Source organism: Ornithodoros turicata, chromosome 4, assembly GCF_037126465.1.
Source record: "Ornithodoros turicata isolate Travis chromosome 4, ASM3712646v1, whole genome shotgun sequence".
Taxonomy (NCBI): domain Eukaryota; kingdom Metazoa; phylum Arthropoda; class Arachnida; order Ixodida; family Argasidae; genus Ornithodoros; species Ornithodoros turicata.
Window position 1 is genome coordinate 11871442 of NC_088204.1, and position 15635 is coordinate 11887076.

At 45.1% G+C, this 15635-nt stretch overlaps 1 protein-coding gene across 2 annotated transcripts in view; it reads right to left on the reverse strand.

Annotated features, from left to right (window-relative positions):
- The window catches only part of LOC135391056 (cholecystokinin receptor type A-like), a 121705-nt gene that overhangs the window by 55656 nt on the left and 50414 nt on the right, over window positions 1–15635 (reverse strand). Inside the window, exon 1 of one of the 2 annotated variants that reach the window (XM_064621144.1) lies at window positions 8251–8459. The exons of the other annotated variant lie outside the window; for it this stretch is intronic. The gene's annotated coding sequence lies outside the window, so the exon portion shown is untranslated. Of the gene's footprint in view, window positions 1–8250; window positions 8460–15635 lie in introns of those variants that run through there. 2 annotated transcript variants of the gene reach the window in all.

Genomic DNA, 15635 nt, shown 5'->3' on the forward strand with positions numbered 1-15635 from the left:
AAGCGTTCCAGGTCACTCCACGGGGCAAAGAGAACGAAAACAGAGGCACAAAAGTCAAAACTTATCATCAGCACCAATTTCACACAGGAACGAGTCCAGGGCACGCAGCGCAAACTGATGGCGAATTCGGGTGGTCATTTCCTGGCAACTTTTTTTCCCCAGATCCCGAGCAGTCATGTTTGCTTGGTTAAAGCGAAGCAATCTCGCATGTTCACGTGGCGCCTTCCGAGTGCCCAGAATTTTTTCCCAGCTAGCACATTTTTCGCCCGGTCTCGAAACGCTCGAGCAGTGGGTTGCAAAACTATGGGCACCGCGTGCGCTAGAGTTTTCTGTCGACGGCAGCGGCCCCTCGAGGAGAAACGCGGCGTAATGCCCTGGTACCAGCCAGCAGCGTGGCAGCGTCTTGCAGTGCTGTGCTAGTTTCGCCGTTCGAAAAGAGCGATTCATTTGAAGCTGCCTGCATTCAAAGGGGAAGATAAAATGGAAACTAATTCTGTGTAGTAATCTGCCACGATAACCAAGTTAGTGTGAAAGCGAGGCAAGTTGCCGTAAAATTTTCGTCCTTCTCGCTGTATCATCCCGCCGGTTCCCGGCCGATCACGTATTTGAGAGAGCGCTTTCACGGCAATCCATCCAACAACAACAACAAATAAGTTAATGATAATGAATGGGGAAATTCGCCACGTAAGGTGCGGCCCACTACCCCAAGGCACAACTTCCTGCTCAATCCGTTGTTTCTAACTCATTTTGTGCGTTTAGTATATTTGTCAGTGACCAGTTGAGCATCACGATGCCGACTTATAGTTTGCGGAGTATATAGTCCTTTATTACTTGGCCCTGTCCGACACTCCCGTCAGTGGTGCGTCACTCGAGCTTTCCTTGACTTTCTCTACACGACAGACCTCATGAACAAATTATGAGTTGAGCTTTCATGTCATCTACACATCACGGCACCCTCATCATCTTATATTTGTTTTTACTTCATCTCTGTGACATATTTTGATTTAGGAATAGCAAGCCGACCTTCGGTCAGGCTGACCTTTCCGAAATAAACGTATATCCCCCCTCTGCGTTAGCTTTATACGGCTATCGGTATCACGTGCCAGTGCCACCAGAGGACCTATAAAGCTCTCGTTTTAAAAAGACTGTGAGGACAGCACAGAAGCCGTTCTTGCAAAGTGGGTTATACGACCAGGCGGAGATTCTGGCAAGCATTTAAAGTCCTGCTAGAGAACTTTGCTACAGAAACCTGCTAGAGAAATTCTGCTAGAAAATAGATAATGAATTGCCTATATTTATTTAATAAACTTTTCATTTAAAGGCTTTTGGGGCGGATGTTATCCTCGGAAGAGCTGGAAGCAGTCAACGCAGAAGAAAGCTTGTTTGGAACATTTGAAATAACCCTGACGTTCTCCATGTAGACATATACCTGCGAAAAGCTCGGTATGACTTCAGGCATTCATTCAGGCATGCGACGTCAGAGATGACAATCACGACAACGCAATTTAGCAGTAGCTTAAACAATCCGTTATTATGAATGATACACATCAGATGAGCACCTCGCGCGCGCGCGCGTGCGAACATTTCCCACGACGCTGCAATAAGCCACGAAACTGAAAACCAGCCGCATGCACGCACACGCGGTGAAATTATTATCGCAGTCGTCCGACAGCTGCTGTACTTTCAATTCAAACGTGACTCCGAGGCACTCTCATTTGTACGAGACGAAAGATTGGGCCAGCAATTAGAAGTTGGTACGCACCGCCGAAAATTTGCGATGAAGTATTGGGAAGAAAGTGGTAGGAATGTTTATTCGAGTGCCCAGTGCTTCTAGGGCCTGACTTTGTTCTTTTTCTTCAGACCCTTAAAACTGGCTAAAAGTATAGAGGTCGCTAGAGGCGGCGGTGGAACTCGAAATGACGTCTGCGTTGACTTTGTTGGCAGACGACTGAGGGGATCGAACTTAATTGCGAGTCTGTTTGTCCTCACGGCGGAAACGAAGTTTGTTTGATTAGGGCGGGTTTACACGTGTTTTAAAAGGGATCGTGTCGAATGCGAGGGAGTTTCTAAAAAGGAGCCCTGAAGTGCTTTGAAATTAAGCTTGAAATTCCTGAAAGTTGCCGGTGGATGTGGAACACATACACGTTATTAGAGTACTCTATAAAGTTACGAGCACGAGTCGAGACAAAAAGTACATTAAATTACGCAAGAGTATATGAAGCTTATAGGAATTAAAACGATTAAACGATTAACGATTTTTCCCTTAAAACGATTTTTCCCCGTTTTTGTTTGACAGTAGAGATGTTACCGAACACACAACCGGAGTTTTTCGCTCGGCACGTGAACGGTTTTCCCACGAGAGAACTTAAATGAAGTACCACCGAAGTTACACGAATATGATACACCTGGCGACGCACCACGGCGAGCAGCGGCAGGAGTGTCTTGCGGAAAAACGACCCTGCCCGATTACGTCACCGACGACGTCACCGCTCACTGCATAGCGCGCTCATGATTGGCTGCCGCTCCTTTCTGCGAACGGTGTCAACGCCACCTAGGTATACTGAAGGCTTGATTAATGTCTCCTCTCGCTCCTTCGCCCGTTTACATGCATACCTGAAGTCGATCAATCAGCCAATCGCCGCCGACGGCTTGAAACACAGGCTCTCTGTGACCACAAGCGGCCCTCCATGCGGCTCATGGTGCCTACGGCCGCAGAAGCACGGTCCTGATTGGAGGACTCTTAATAGTTACGTCACGTCGGCCGTCACGTCGTCATCAGGCTTTGTTTGTCAACAGGACGAACAGTTTTCGGCAAACATTTTACGGGGCGCTCGGGGTATGGAGGTCTCCGTCTGCTTGGGGGGGGGGGGGGGATATCAATCTTTATTCATTCAATCAATTTATTGAACTCCCAAAAGTGCCATACGGGCTTTACATGGGAGGAGTGGGTTACAGGAAGTGAGGAAAAAATAATACATCAAAAAAAAAAAAAAAAGGCAGTAAAACAGCAACAACAAATGGAAATAGCGGCATGGAAATGGTTATTAGAACAAAGAAGAAAAAAAAGGTACAGCTATACTAAAGCTAGAGTCCGAACAATCAATATCGATGAGCCGAAGATAATGGCAGGGGTACCGCGCATAAATCCGGAGCGTTTCCACGTCTGCTTGGGACTTTTAAAGCTACGATGTATTGGAGAAATTTCAAAGCATCTTGAAGTTCCACTGAGCAGCATCTTTAAGTTTCACGGAACGCCCTGCATATGATACTCCTGTTTGCAGCGCACGATTATAATACCCTGCGACATATCGGAATTCACTCAATCCTCACAGCTCCAATACGCCGTATTTCAACATCAACATATCATAATGTAGTGAAATGTGGGTCCTTATAAATGCTGACTATACCTTTCCAACAACCTAGAATCTGCGGATCACTCATGTATCTGCGTAATAGAAAACCCTGCCATTTGGCCCGATATTTTCCATCGCAGTATGAGATAATTCCGTTTTCCCATCTTCCCTGTGATACACACAGTACGCGTTTATGTACGGATGGATTTGAAGGAAAAAGGGCTCCGATGAAAGAAGGGGGAGATGTATACCTGCAAAGCTCGCATGCATTTATGATGTCGAAATCTACGAGAGTAAAATACGCTTCTTGTGAACAAGACGAGGGAGCGCTTAAGACGTTGGGATAAAACATTCACGAAACATCCGTGCTATTTCTAAAGCTGACGGGGTTAGCTGCACGCGCTGCTCGAAAAATGTGGAGCCAAAATGGAATGCAATCACAGGCGTTACGGTGCTTAAAGCTAAACCCATAAAACAGCGCTTAAAACATAGTGCTGTTTTCTGCCTCCGAGTTCTTACTTGCGCAGTGGAGGTACAGCGCTCTCCCTGTCTGCCACTCAAGTCACGCGACGTCTCATGAGAAACGTGATGCACCGGCACTTCCATGCTGATGGTGCACTGCCACGGCGCATGTGGCACTGCCGCCCAGCATGCGCCCAGCACGCCCAGCATGCATGCTGGCCATTTCCACGCCACCACCACAATACGGGGGATTCGCAACGTGTTGGTGGTAGTGGTTGTGAAGGGGCCCGCCGTTGTCGGCCTCACAGAGGTGGGCAACGTCACGACTAACGCCCTTGGGGAATGTGCGTCCTGGGCCGACTTCTAAGAGAACGTCATAGCAACGTCCTCAACGTCACAGCAAATGGAGCCTCTTGGTTGTCCGACAGAAAACTAGCGCTATAAATAGCGCTGAAAAAGTTGGCAGGAGCTCAACAACGGCAAGCGCTGTCTTCCATCGCATCTTAGCTGTGCGAGGAGGGGAAAACAGCCCCATTTCCCCCTCTCCATATTTTTCTTTCTTTTCCAATCCAATCCAATCCAATCCAGCCCTGTTTCCCAGCGCTATAGAGCAAAGCGCTGTATGTGGGAACTGTAGCCCTATGCCTGGTGTTCCTAGCATCGCTGCGTTACGCTTTTGACTGAGATGCGAGACTGGATCAACGACATTTCTAGAGTGCCACGATATGTTATATACCAGATGAACTTACTCATAGCTCGCCTTTTTTTTTAAATAGTTTATTTGCGTTATGTTCAGGGAAACACGTTTCATATCTCTTCAAGAAGTCATTGGCAATCGATTTCTCTGGCTGGCCCACCGTCATATTCATATCGGAAGATGTTGGTGTATGACACGGCGAACGCCTTACTGATATATGCATTACAAAAAGAAAAGAAAAAACAGGAAAATAATCACTTTCTAGGATGATGATGGCAATAGAGAAGAATATGCAGATGTATATGTGTGACGTATAAAAGAGGAGGTGCAGCGCGCGCAATAAACATATGTTCGTTCTCCGATTCACTGATCGCTCCGTTCCTTCGTCACATGAGTCGACAGGATTCGAACCTGTGCGGGGAGACCCCAATGGATTTCCAGTCCATGTCCATGTAGTCCATGTAGATGTAATAGGAAAATTTATTGACGGTAACAATATGCGTATATGTAGATGTATGCACTCATTGCAAAACCAACTACTCATAGCGGTTATGTACACAAAATTGCATGGCTAGTAAGGCGTTAAAATGACGCCTCTTTGCTTGATGACCTTAGGGAAAGATACGAGTGAAAGCTTTAGAGCAGGCGTGCCGAAGTGGCGGCCCGCGAGGCCCCGGGCTACAAATAGACAAATATTCGACCCAAGCTTCATGAACGGTCGTTGCGTTATCATTAGGCCTCATTTTATTTTGCGTTAATTAGTGAAAAAGTAACACAAAGACAGCCAGGAAACGTCGAACTTGTGTAATCGTCGAGTTTTGTGTAATTTCCCTTTCTTTTCTTAATAACGCGTCCTGGAGTAGCCAGTCCCGAGTGGCTCGAGACTAACATCTCCATTTTTTTTCTTTTAAAAATCAAATCAATCATCAAACGTCGAACTTTCTACCTTCAATCATATACTAAAATGTTAAAAGTTGGACGTTCCCTGTCTGTTTCTGTGTTGCTTTTGTCGTCTTCGCTAATGACTGTATCCTGCGTCTGATTTTTACTTTATTGATATTACTAGCACTTTGCTACCAAAATTTCTGAGCAAACCCTACAAGGCCGATTTGTAATATCGGCGCCTTCAGTGCCACCAGAAACGGGGACCTGAAGTGCTAAGCCTCCAGACCAAGATGCACAGCCAGAGGGACAGAGTGTGCATTTTCACGGATCCGTCTACAAATGCGTCAGGATCCACGTGTGCATATGTCGTCCCTGAGCTCTGCATTGAGAGCTGCGCACGATTGTCTCATCGCACGTCGTCCACGGCTGCAGAGCTCCATGGGATGACCATGGCGACGCAATTTATAGAGGCACACGAAGACCCCAAATCATGGGTTGTTTACAGTGATTCACAGACCGGATTGCGAGCACTACAAGCGCGGGGCGGATCAGCAGGTCTTGCTTCAATCGTACACGACGCCGTTAAGACTTACAACGCGTGTGTAGCACAAGGACACGACATCATCCTTCAGTGGATCCCTGGCCATGCCTGCATACCTGGGAACGACGCGGCGGATGCAGCGGCTTCCCGAGCACATCAGTCCGGTCCTGTTCGTAAGGTGTATTTTACCCCCATTGACACCCGCTTAACGTTGTCAACTTTAACGAAGAGGCTAAGCAGAGACCTGTGGCGCAGGGATTCTGGAAGGCATCCACTGATCAGCATAAACTGAGACTTTGCGTTCGTGTCCACAGCCTCGCTTCCTCGGTCCATGAAGACCCTAATCCAGAGGTTCCGTCTTAAGGTCCCATACAGCCGTATATAGCTTTTTACGCATGATCGAAAAAGCAGCTTCCCTAAACTGCTCCATGCGCGGTGTTGTGCAAGACGTCGAGCACATTTTGATGTCCTCCGCACGATATACACTGAAGCTCGTCGCCTTCTATACAGTCGGAGCTGGCAGCAGTGGAAGGCCGTCCGCTGAGCGATTCAGAAGTACTTGGGCCCTGGAATCACGGGGTCAGACATCGCGCGTTCTCCGCCGTATATCGTGAAAATTTGCCGGGACATTGATGGCCCGTGGACACGAATGAGTTCGGCACACCTGCTTTAGAGTCTGTCGATGGCGAATAGGCCAACCAAGCAACGCTTACACGACGTCAAAACGTCTTAATAATCAATCAACCAGTCTTCTACCGATTTCGTCCAAGGTTTCTTGTATTCAACCTTTCTACGTTCAAGGGGGGGGGGGGGTTGACCTGGGGATTCGAGCGACCTGCCTGCTTAGATTGGCGGCACGTTGCTCGGGGAAGGGAGGAAAGGGGGTGGGGGAAGGGGATAGGGGAAGGGGGTAGGGGAAGGAAAAGGGTCACAGGTCTGGTTCTATATAGCTTCCTGCACTACAACCGACCGTGAGTGTCCACTGCCTTCAGAAAGTTCAGCAGGGCTTTCTGTACGGATTTGTTCGGCATCCATATTTCTAGCGTATAAGACAAGAAACGAGAACGTCTTGCGTCTTACGTGAACAATCTCCGGGCATATTCTCCTGCACAATGTCCAGATACCAAGCTACATCGACTTGCTACTCTAGCTCGTAGAAGTAATTAAATTATAGGTACAATTACAAAAAAAAATCGTAATTGCAATTAAATACGCAGTTCCCCTGAACAGTAATTGAGTTACACCGAGTTCCGTTAATCTCGTTACATAATTCTGATGCAAAACTTTATTATTCCTCTGAAGAACGCACGGAAATATTTATCGAAAGGTCAAATGGAATGCCGAGTGCCAGCACGATGACAAGATATCTCTCTCCAGCAGAAACATAGTAACATGCCTGGGTTAAGGCCGCAAAAGCATAATAGTGGTGAATGCGTTTATTGCGCCATATGAACGCACTTAGCCGTAACCATGACGCTGACATTTTTTCGCCTTATTCCACTTTCATATCATCCCCTCTTAACATTAATGCGCAATCACATTGACACTTTTGACTTACTTCACATTCCTACACTTTCCCGATGTTTGCTTTATATTCTTGATGTTTTGCTTTGCTTTTGTTTTGCTATTTTTGTTTTGGTTTTTGTTGGTTGGTTTTGTTTGGTTGACATGTTTATACTGCAATTGACCTTGTTGGTGCACCATCTGGTAGACCTCACGGTTGTTGATGGGCACCGTTCAAAATAAATATTATTATTATTATTAAAAATGCCGTACTTTGCCTTTAAATGAAATTGAATTTAAAATGAAGTTGAATCCCAAAATAGCCTCGTAAAATAATTCCGGAAGTAACTGCATGTGCATTACAAATTACTTGCAAAAGTAACTAAATCGCAGTTACTACTGTATAATATCGAAATTCATCCGGGGAAAAATAATAAAAACAATGCAACTGGTGATGGTGATCGTGATGTGATAAAAAAAGGTAATTACAAATGGTAAAAAAAAATCAGCAATTCGGTTCCTCGTGAGTAAGATCGATATTACTTTACCACATTCACATGCTGTAAACTGCTTTTCGCAGGGGTTAATTTCGCGGTCCTATAAATTAAAAAAATGCGAATTCGCCGTGCGGGGTGTTCCGGAAATATTCGGCGGGACTGTTTCGCGATGCATTACAACTTCCGGGACTGAACAAAATTTGTGAACAAAGAAGGCGAGCGCCAAATTCGTGAAAATTAGCTCCTCGCGAAAATTTCCACTTTTACGTATATACACACATGCACAAACAGAAAGCGAGGGCGCTCTCTTACCCTATACTGTCCCTGCTGCTCCCTTCAAACCAAGGTCGACTCCGATGGCGGCAAGGACGTAATCAGTACACTGCAGACGCGAACGCAACTTCTGCTTCGATAGGCCTGACCACGATTCCAGTAAGCAGCCATCCGCGCGGAATGACGTCTGCATCACCCAAAGAGCGTACAACGCCCCCTGTTCTTGCGGCCTGGTCCAAATTGCATTAGCCGCATGTACACTGAAGGGCGAGATTTCTTGGTGGTTGTCCAGAGCATCCAAGCGGAGAAGCAGAATGCGTCCTGGCAGAGGAATGTGATTTGAGTCAGAGGCGAAATGTCGGCTAACACGTTGCACCTGTTAGCTGTCCGTATGCGTTACGGAGGCACTTAGTATAGCAAGACGGAAGAACCGCGCGTGAAGGATGAAATGCGAATGACCGGAAATCTGCCGTGGATATGATGGGAACTGACTGCACATCGGGATTTCACCATGATGGGTGGGGGTACGGGTTACGTAAAGCAGATGGCGGTTCCAAAACAGCAGGTCCTGCTAGGAGTCTTTGGATCGGTTTAGATGAATGCGAGTTCTCATTCGTCAGACGGAACTTGTAGTTTGCTACATGAGAATGGTTCATTCTACCGAATTAAACCTCTCTAGGCCACCGTAATCAATCTGCTCATATAAATATACCGCTTAATCAGTAATAATAAAATATAATAAAAATAATATACATAAGTATATATATATGTGTGTGTTTTTAATTGTTTTTGATTATGTATAAGCTTTGACATATTGTATCCCTTTGTGCACTGCATTCCTTTGTATTGAATGTCGGGTACAGTGTATTATGTAAATTCTCATCTGCAAATTGATGTGTTTTCGCTGCTGTAGGGAGTGAGGCATCCGTCAAATCCTCTGGACTTTTTTGCCCCCCCCCCCATTCACTAAAGTGGTAAATAAAGATATATTATTGTTATTATTATTATTATATAACATACATAACACAAATATGATGGAGAATTACATATAAACATATAAATAATATATAAATATATATTATATATTAATATATATAAATAAATATATTCGTATGATTTGGGCCGTGCAATGAAATATCTTTATCTCATGTGGACATCAATGGGACGATGAACGAGGAGATGCCGTTCCTTGCAGACGAGAAGCAGATGCCTCTATGTGAAATCAATAACGCTGAGAAACGTTTATTGATTACTATTGAGGTCTACAAATGTATCTAGGATAAGCCACGACGCGGCTTATCGTTTGTTCAGGGGTACAAGCGTGGTTTCAACGTGGGCTGTGTTCGTAGCTCATCGACCCAATGGCAACATCGAGGGAGTTTCACATAATAAGCAAGACATCTCGGTAATGACAATGTATGAGTCTAATCAAATCCTGAAGGCAGCAGCATTAACGAAACCCTTGCATTGGCATAGATAAGAAATAAAATGAAATTATTTCAGAAAAAAACGAAATGACCGTCGGAATAAATAGGACACTTAGAGATACAGGCACTTACAGACAGCTAGAGACACTTAGGACCAGAGGATCAAACCGAACCGGAACCGGAGTCAAAAACGGGAAAGAACTGTTATTTTTTGCCGGAACCGAACCGGAACCGAGCCGATTTAGAAAATTTCGGTTTCCGTTTCAAAACCGGTTTCAAAGCATCGAGAATTCGTGACTGACCGTTTTTCATTTCACCTACCTTAAGTGCATCAACCTGTTCCAAAAGTGACCGGTTCATGCGACATTTTTTTGCATCCCGAGCCTCCAATACAAGTTGAAATGCATAGCTGGACGCCCGCATCGATGGAGACAGCGTCGGACAACCGTGCTCTATAGTTTCGGTTTCCTATGGACAAGCGTTCTTGTCACAGCTTTGCGGCCAGCCTGCGGTCAGCTAGGACATGCGAAGAGAAACAAAGGTTTCGGAACTTTCCTACAGTTTATTTTAGGGCATATACCATGTGCAATGAACCGGTTCGGAATCGGTTTAGAGCATCTTGAACCAGTTCGGAACCGATATGTGTGTCCTCCTGGAGCGGAACCGGAACCGAACCATTGTGCCTGGACCCGAACCCGAGCTGAATCGAAAAAAAAATCGGTTTGATGCTCTGCTTAGGACTTAGAGATGACAACAAGATATAACAAAATAGATAACGACGATGACTTTGGGTGCTTCAATAACGATGGCATATTGAGATTAGAGGAGCTCGCATTGCAACTATGTTTTACACAGTGATGGGCAGTAACTACTTCGAAAGTAGTTTAACTACAAACTAACTACTTTTTAAAACAGTAATTAAATTACAGCTCCAAATACTAAGAAGTAGTTTCAATTACTTTTGCAACTACATTTTCGCTACAAGGCATACATGTTTGTGGGAGGTAGGTAAAATGTCTCACTGGTCGTAATCCTTCACCTAAGAACATCAATGCGGAGATAAACGTGCACTAGATTATGGCGCAAGCCAGTATACAGAGAGAGAGAGAGAGAGAGAGAGACCATAAAAGGATCACAAACTTTATCACCAGACGTCATGTGTTCAGGTGCATTAACACCTGTGACACACATACGTTGTGCTTAACACCATGGAATATCAAGCACCTTGTATATTTAATTTGGTTACATCTGGCTTCAATGTTAAACGTTTTTTGTACACTTCTCTCAGGTATATTTTCACTGGAGACCCCACAACAGATAGACAAAAGGGCTTCGAAAGGTAACAAAATTTAAACAAAACAATACCATGTGAAATGGTGCTGGCTTATCGGGTGTCTGGCACTGCTATTGTAACGGAAGCACTACTTTACATTCATACTTTTCCCTAAAACTTGTGTGCCATCTTGCATTGGTTCACTGTGGCATTTGTGTATTTTGACTAGAAACCTATGCTGGGTAGATGTAAGGGCTATTGTAGACTAGAAACTGATGCCTTCTTGGCACAACCATCAAGTTATTTGACTTGGACCCTTTAGCTTTTGACGTTACCAGATATAGGATGCGATGAGGGCAGAACCTACAGTCTACAGTGACGTTTTTGCTGCCTGCTCACGTTGACATTCTTATAGAGGAGTTCAATAACGAAAGAGTCCATCTCGAAGAGACACAGCAATGAGCGTGCAAGACACAACATGTTTTTTGCCTAGATTGGCTTGGATCGTGGCTTGGCGCTTCTCTTCGGTTTCAGCCGCAACCAACTCGCCGAAACTACGAAAAATGTAGTTTAACTACTAGCTTCTAATTACTCTCCGTTGAGTAGTTGCAATTACCTTGTAACTATGTAGAATGTAGTTTAATTAGCAGTTAAACTACTGCCCATCACTGGTTTTCCAGTTATTTTAACCACGTTGCGAGCTTAGTTCACCGGGTAATAAAGAGAAGAAAAAGGAACTGAAGAGGCGCAATCTTGGAGAGTAAACTAACCTCCACCATTGCTTAACCCAAGGGGCTTTCCGGACGTAAACATTATGCAACTGTTAGAGCAGCTTCGAGATCTCTCCTGCCGTAAAAGCGGGTTACACTTACTGCTCCCGCTATCAAGGCCTCGTCCGTACAACTGTGATGTCTTAGCGAACCCAATATAGCCGGCTCCAGCGAAGTGACTAGCACTGACAGTTTGGCCTGTTTACTCCCTTTGCACAAACTCAATTGCCCCGATCGAAGCGCCACAACGATGGCGTTCTGTCGGCAGAGTGGGCCCTAAACGCACAGCAGCGGGTGCTTGTAAATTTGGCCTGATATAATGCGCTCGTAAATTTTTTGTGAGCAACCATGGCACGGAGATATTTTCTACTTCCCCGTTTTCCCAGGAAAGCTATGAAAAATCAAGGACGATCGAAGTACACGCGAGGGAGTGTTTAGACGGCAACATGACTGCCTTGTAAGAGCTACTGACGTGACCTCTTTTTTCCGACCGTTTGTCTGCTGCGGTTAATGTGCTTTGTCTGTTGTACAACAACAACAACAACAACAATAAATGAAGAAGTGATGATGACATGGGATGTTTCCCCGTGGTAGCCACAGGACCCTACCCCACAGGCGTACGTAAACACTGACGATTTCTTCTTTGTCACTGACGATGATGCGCGAGCGGCTGACGCGCTGCCAGATAGAGATCCGGGGGGGGGGGGGGATATGTAAAGCCAAAATACAGGGAGAGATTGTTCGCAGCGAGGGCCTACTACTCCGAGGAGGGCTACTATGGGGACCTGCTACTCCGCATTCATTTGCTATGGCTGCAGAGCTCCACACCTGAGCTCAGGCTAAAGTAGTAGCAGCAGTATAATAATAATAATAATAATAATAATAATAATAATAATAATAATAATAAAATAATAATGATAATAATAATAGTAGTAGTAGTAGCAGCAGTGGCTCTCCCGGTGAGTCTCCTTTCACCTTTCCATGCGTGGAGATCCTGCAGGTCCTTTTTACAGTATGTGCATGTTCATTTGTATGGATCTTGCTTACTGCAGGTAACTTTTCTACGTACTACTAATAACAACAAACAATAAATAACGATAACAGATGCTCCATGCTACATGAGTGTTGTATCTGGCTTCGACTCACAACGTTTTTATCCTGCCCGTCTTCAACCGTCTTGTGCGCAGTTAGGCGCTTTCTGAGGTCGCGGGAAATAGAGTTTGCAATTTAGCCGAACAAATATTTGTTGGCAGAAAATCACCCCCCCCTCCCCCCACGTCCATAAACAACGTTAGCTGCTCATCAGTCTAAATTTATCTGCTTTCCTTTGACGCATTCAAGAACGAGGAGTGCGAGAAAGAAGGAGATTTTTAATGACAATTGATGAAGCACTATAAATCACATTTGCTTCTGCTATGTCTGGCACTGTCAACCCCGCTTCCTCCCCCCCCCCCCGCCTTTTTTTTTTTTGACCTTCATTAACGAGACGCGGCAGAACACTCGAGGTTTGTAGGCAGGGACGCTAACTGACTCCGATGGTGCGTCAACCGCAATACTGAAAGCACGTCAATCTCGTTGGTTGTGTCTTCCGGTTGTTCAGCTGTGTCGATATGGCACAGGCTGTGCTGTCTCAGTGTTTTTCCTACGAGCTTTCCTCAAACGATATAAAGAGAATGTCTGCACAGTTCCCTGTGAAGTCGGCCCGGCATATTCGTTGTCTCCCCTGAGCAACATACCGCGATATCAGCAGGCGGACCGCTCGCCAACAAAACACTACCGTTATTATACTTCGGGGCACATGAATTCCTGTAGGCCAACTCTGCCCAAGAATCTCAATGACGTAGACGTTTCTAGGACGTGTTAAAACAGCCAATCAAGATGATCTAATGTCGCCCGCACACGGACATGCGCGCGCGTGCGCGCACACACACACACACACACGAACAAACAAACAAAGAGGTCAAAGCAAAACAGGCATAACTATTGTTATCTCACTCAGTTTGGCAGGCCACCAGTTACATATTTTTTCCCGGTGAAAAAAAACTTCAAAAATAAATAAAGAGGCAGCGAATGGCGGTAACGAAAAAAGTTGAGACTGCGGTTACTCATAACGAAGCTGTGTTTTGTTATTGCAAATTAAAAAGAAGGAGCGGACGGAGATGTGTCAGACTTTCGTCCGTCGTAGCTCTGCCTGAAAATCTTGCCCGAAAACATTGCCTGAACAACTCGACGCACTGATCAGTGTTGAAATGGTAGATATTCTGGGGTTCCAAATATTTAAACAAAGTATTATACAAAAGCATCGTAAAACTTGCGTACCTATGCGTTTCTTCTTGTTCCCCATAGTCTTGGTCTTCGTCTTGGTTTCGTCATGGATATATGCCAGCAGCTCGCTTGCTTTTTTATCTATATTTTACCGTTATAGATCTTGAAGCAAAGCGTGAAGTACAAAAGTAAGCTTCAAGAACGCATACTTACTTACTTCTGCAGAGATGTAGACGTGTCAAAGAGGTTGTCAATCTCAATCTCACAGAGACAGTTATTATCAACTCGTTCCCTGCTTTACAAAATATCCTGCATTTTGCTATAAACATGTCGAGAAACGGTGAGGTGCGGCTGACGTCATAGATACATCGAATGCTTGCCTTTTACCGAATTTTAACATTGCCGACAGACGTCGCTACCGTTCAGAAGGAATATTCAATTCGATTTCAGATTAAATTTCAAACGGGCGCCACCAGTTGACAGTAACGTCATTTTGCGACACGAATGTCGAACAACAGCGGGAAGAAAATTATTCAAAGTAAAATCTACGTACAAGTAAAAATAAATGAACCTTCACTTTTCGTCAGATGTATACTACATCCGTATCCTTTTATAAATATCAAAAGGTTGGCTGCGTTTCCATTATACTGTTACATCAGCGTGGACGTGAATATCTATACTTGAGATAGTTACGGCTTGCACGAAGATGAACGTGGTAAATGATAATGACCAGTCTCAGTCTCAGTGAAGTGGCCTAATGTTTTTAATTGCCCGTCGTTCCTAATTCCTAGCACTAGCTGGAATCTAGAAGGTAACTATGGATAGCGAAGGGTTTTGGGCGCATTTGGCGAGAAAGACATTTCGATAACATTGATTGATTGATTTGTAAAAGAAAAAATGGAGATGTTAGTCTCGAGCCACTTGGGACTGGCTTCTCCAGGACGCATTATTCAGAAAAGAAAGGGAAACTAAACAAATCTATACACTTTGAAACGGAATGGATGAAAACATCGCCACAAGAAGGGGGGGGGGGATATGTTTATGAAGAGAAAAGAAAGGAAAGGTCAGCCAGACGGAGGTTGGCTTGCTTTTCCAAAAAAAAAAAGGAAAATGGGGGAAGAAAAGAAAAGGAAAAGAAGAAAAGAAAAGGAGAAAAGGGGAATACTTGGCACCAAAAGCAACAGTGTAGGAGAGTCCACATGGGAAATCTCAAATTCCCCATGCACAAAAAACAAAGAGCGTCACAAAGTGTTAAAGAGGTCCGTCGAGACGAGAAATTGCAGAAGGGCGCGCATGGCAGGTATGAGCTGATTTGCGGGCCAGCACCCAAGGACCTTTTCAGTGGAGTATGGCCGATTATCCAGGCGGGCCAGCGATGACACAAGAGTGCAACGGGTGTACCTCGGGCAGTCTTGGACTATATGATCCACGTCCTCAACTACATCACCAAGACCGCAGTTGGGGGACGAGACCATGCCGAGCTTAAACAAAAGACGGCCACTGTAAGGCATTCGATAACATTCGTGACTAAACATTCCAAAGATTTTAAAAATAAATTCTGTGTTAGCACCGCGAAGCAATTGTGGCTATGAGCGGCGTGCAGACGTGGACAGATGGAGAGAGGACAGCAGGAAGGAGTGGGGTACAGGGGGGGGGGAGGTTAGTATGCGTAGCGGGCCGACTTCATGG